Raw genomic sequence first — 5,022 nt, 5'->3', positions numbered from 1 at the left:
TATTGAATTTGTGTTTTTGCTTTTTTACAAATTCCTTTATTGCGTAAAATATAGCCACTTAAAATTTTGAAAAACTAAATTTATTTTACAATACTTTGAAGTGGGGAGGAGAAATCAATATAGGATGACATTGTGAATAAGTGTTAAACTAGGTAATAGGTGAGTAGGAATTCATTATACCTTTTGAAGGTATGGGATTTTGTGAACCATGAACTTCCAGATGTTCAAGCTGGTTTTAGAAAAGGCAGAGGAACCAGAGATCAAATTGCCAACATCTGGTGGATCATCAAAAAAGCAAGAGAGTTCCAGAAAAACATCTATTTCTGCTTTATTGACTATGCCAAAGCCTTTGACTGTGTGGATCACAATAAACTGTGGAAAATTCTGAAAGAGATGGGAATGCCAGACCACCTGACCTGCCTCCTGAAAAATCTGTGTGCAGGTCAGGAAGCAACAGTCAGAACTGGACATGGAACAACAGACTGGTTCCAAATAGGAAAAGGAGTACGTCAAGGCTGTATATTGTCACCCCGCTTATTTAACTTATATGCAGAGTACATCATGAGAAATGCTGGGCTGAAGGAAGCACAAGCTGGAATCAAGATTGCCGGGAGAAATATCAATAACCTCAGATATGCAGATGATACCACCTTTATGGCAGAAAGTGAAGAACCAAAGAGCTTCTTGACGAAAGTGAAAGAGGAGAGTGAAAAAGTTGGCTTGAAACTCAACATTCAGAAAACTAAGATCATGGCATCTGGTCCCATCACTTCATGGGAAATAGATGGGGGAACAGTGGCTGACTTTATTTTTCTGGGCTCCAAAATCACTGGAGATGGTGATTGCAGCCATGAAATTAAAAGATGCTTACTCCTTGGAAGGAAGGTTATGACCAACCTAGACAGCATATTAAAAAGCAGAGACATTACTTTGTCAACAAAGGTCCATCTTGTCAAGGCTATGGTTTTTCCAGTAGTCATGTATGGATGTGAGAGTTGGATTATAAAGAAAGCTGAGTGCCGAAGAATTGCTGCTTTTAAACTGTGGTGTTGGAGAAGACTGTTGAGAGTCCCTTGAACTGCAAGGAGATCCAACCAGTCCAGCCTAAGGAGATCAGTCCTGAATATTCATTGGAAGGACTGATGTTGAAACTCCAATCCTTGTGCCACCTGATGCGAAGAACTGACTCATTGGAAAAGACCCTGATGCTGGGAAAGATTGAAGGCAGGAGAAGAAGGGGAGACAGAGGATGAGATTGATGGATGGCATCACTGATTTGATGGACATTAGTTTGAGCAAGTTCTGGGAGTTGGTGATGGACAGGGAAGCCTGGTGTGCTGCAAAGGGCGTCACATGAGAGTCGGACACGACTGAGCAACTGAACTGAACTGAGCACTCACACACATACATATTGGACAGAGGAGTTGGTAAGCTACAGTCCATGAGGTTGCAAAAGAATAGGACACAACTTGGCGACTAAACAAAAACAACAGCAACAACAATACATGTACCCATTCTTTTTCAGATTCTTTTCCCATGTAGGTTACTACAGAGTATTGAGTAGAGTTCCCTGGTACACAGTAGGTCCTTGTTGATTATCTATTTTATATATTGAATTTGAATTGAAAGTACGTGCTCAAACAGATACTGCTGCTGCTCAGTTGCTTTAGTTGTGTCCGACTCTGTGCGACTCTATGGATTGTAGCCCGCCAGGCTCCTCTGTCCATGGGATTCTCCAGGCAAGAATACTGGAGTGGGTTGCCATGCCCTCCTCCAGGGGATCTTCCCAACCCAAAGATCGAACAAAGATCAAACCCAGATCTCCTGCATTGCAGGCGGATTCTTTACTATCTAAGCCACGAGGGTGTATATGGTAATCCAGCCTCCTGATTTATCCCTCCCTCTCCATCCCCTTTGATAACCATAAGTTTGTTTTATAAATCTGTGAATCTGTTTGTTTTGTAAGTAAGTTCATTTGTATCATTTTTTAGTTTCCACAAGTGATGTCGTATGATATTTATCTCCCTCTGTATGACTTACTTCACTTAGTATGATAATCTCTGACCACTTTTGCCTTTTAATTAGTGTTTATTAGTTCATTGACATATGATGTAATTATTTCAATGGTTAGATTTAGGTATAACATTTTACCATTTGTTTTGTTTGCCCTTTCTTTTTTTTGTTCCGGTATTTCTCCTTTCCTTCCTTTTTTTGTATTAACTGAATATTTTAATGATACCTCTGGGTAGTATTTCTTTAGTAAATGCTCTGGGGATTGCACTGTGCCTCCTTAATTTTTCCCAGTGTACTTAGAGTTAATGCCATGCTACTGCTCCCAAATGTAGAAACCTTATAACTGTACAGGTCCATTTATTCCCTACCCCCATCCTGTATGCTGTAGCTTTCATGTATGTTATATCTGCACCCATTGTAAACCTCACAATCAATACAACCCTTTAAATTTTGCTTCAAATAGTTACATGTGTTTTAACAGAATTAAGAGGGAAAATATTCTTTTCTATTTCCCCACATATATATACCATTATCAATATCATTCATTTCTTTCGGAAAATTCAGTTTTCCAGGAGATGCAGTTACTCCTTAGTCAGAAGGCTTTCCGTTAGCAATTCCATAGCAAAGTTTTGCTGGCAATGTATGCTCTGAAGATTTTCACTGAATTTTCACTGAGTACAGAATTGGGGGTTGATAGATTCCTTCTTCCCTCTTAATCTAAAGATGGTGTTCTGTTGTCCTCTGGCTTCCACTGTTTCTGATAAGAAGTCAGTATCATCCGTTCATGGCTCGTCTGTGGCTTCCTTTGCCCCTGAAGTCAATGTCTTCCAGATCCTTGTTGCACTGTATCTATTGTGTCACTTTTTGTCTGCTTTCAAGACTCTCTCTTTATCTTTGGTTTTTAACAGTTTGACTATGAAGTGCCTGAATGTAGTTTTCTTTGTACTTATCCAGCTTAGGTTTTCCTGACTTTTTTGAATCTGTGAGTATGTCACCAAATATAGGAAAATTCCATTCATTATTTCTTCAAAAATTTTTTCTGTCCATTTTCTCTTTCCTCTCCTTCTAAGACCCCAATTACTCATGTTAGATCATGTGATCTTATCCCACAAGTTACTGAAGTCATTTTTTTCATGCTTGTTTTTTCTCTCTAAGCTTCAGTTCAGGTAGTTTTATTATCCTATCTTCTAGTTCACTTTCTTTTCTTCTACAGTGTTTGATCTGCTCTCAAGTACATCAAATGAATTTTTAGTTAAATTATGTTTTTCTAAAATTTCCATTTAGTTCTTTTTATTAGTTTCTGTACCTGTCCTCTGTCCTGAGATAGACTGTATTCTAAATGTGTGTTTATCTATCTATCTTTATATATATATTGTCTTTGAGAACAATTCTTTTATGGACTGAATTGTGCCCCCTAATTCATGTATTATAGCTCTAATTCCCAGCTCTGACTGTGTTTAGAGATAGAATCTTTAAAGAGGTAATTAAGGTTAAATGCACTCATCTCACATGCTAGCAAAGTAATGCTCAAAATTCTCCATCCAGGCTTCAACAATATGTGAACCAAGAACTTCCAGATGTTCAAGCTGAATTTAGAAAAGGCAGAAGAACCAGAGATCAAATTGCCAACATCCGCTGGATCATCGAAAAAGCAAGAAAATTCCAGAAAAACATCTACTTCTGCTTCATTGACTATGCTAAAGCCTTTGACTGCGTGGATCACGACAAACTGTGGAAAATTCTTCAAGAGATGGGAATACCAGACCACCTTACCTGCCTTCTGAGAAACAAGAAGCAACAGTTAGGACTGGACATGGAACAACTGGTTCCAAATTGGGGAAGGAGTTCGTCAAGGCTGTGTGTTGTCACCCTGCTTATTTAACTTATATGTGGAGTACATCATGCAAAATGCTGGGCTGGGTGAAGCACAAGCTGGAATCAAGATGGCCGGCAGATGACACCACCCTTATGGAAGAAAGTGAAGAGGAACTAAAGAGCCTCTTGATGAATGTGAAAGAGGAGAGTGAAAAAGCTGGCTTAAAACTCAACATTCAAAAAACTACAGTCTTGGCATCCGGTCCCATTACTTCATGGCAAATAGATGGGGAAACAATGGAAACAGCAAGAGACTTTATTTTCTTGGGCTCCCAAATCACTGCAGATGGTGACTTCAGCCACGAAGTTAAAAGACGCTTGCTCCTTGGAAGAAAAGCTATGACCAACCTAGACAGCATATTAAAAAGCAGAGACATTACTTTGCCAGCAAAAGTCCATCTAGCCAAAGCTATGGTTTTTCCAGTAGTCATGTACGGATGTGAGAGTTGGACCATAAAGAACACTGAATGCCAAAGAATTGGTGCTTTTGAGCTGTGGTGTTGGAGAAGACTCTTGAGTGTCCCGTGGACTGCAAAGAGGTCAAACCAGTCAATCCTAAAGGAAATCAATCCTGAGTATTTGTTAGAAGGACTGATGCTGAAGCTGAAACTCCAATACTTTGGCCACCTAATGTGAAGAACAGACTCATTGGAAAAGACCCTGATGCTGGGAGGGATTGAAGGTCGGAGAAGAGGATGACAGATGACAAGATGGTTGGATGGCATCACCGACTCGATGGACAGGAGTTTGAGCAAGCTCAGGGAGATGATGAAGGACAGGGAGGCCTGATGTGCTGCAGTTCATGGGGTTGCAAAGAGTTGGACACGACTGAGTGACTGAACAACAACAAGTTTAAATGAAGTCATAATGGTTAGATTCTAAGCCCATAATATTGGAGTCCTTATGAGAAAAGAAAGAGAAATCAAGTATGTGCATGGACAGGGGAAAGGACTTATGCGGACATAGCAAAGATGAAGCAATTATCTGCAAGCCAGAGAAACCACCCCATGGCACCTTGATCTTGGACTTCCAGCATCTGGAATTGTAAGAAAGTAAATTTCAGCAGGTAAACCATCTAGTCTGTGGTATTTGTTACAGCAGCCCTAAATGTCCAATGCAAGTTATAATAATTGT

The sequence above is a fragment of the Bos taurus genome, chromosome 25, assembly GCF_002263795.3.
Source record: "Bos taurus isolate L1 Dominette 01449 registration number 42190680 breed Hereford chromosome 25, ARS-UCD2.0, whole genome shotgun sequence".
NCBI classification, from domain to species: domain Eukaryota; kingdom Metazoa; phylum Chordata; class Mammalia; order Artiodactyla; family Bovidae; genus Bos; species Bos taurus.
The sequence above is the reverse complement of the archived record's forward strand: the minus strand, read 5'-3'. Positions refer to the sequence as shown.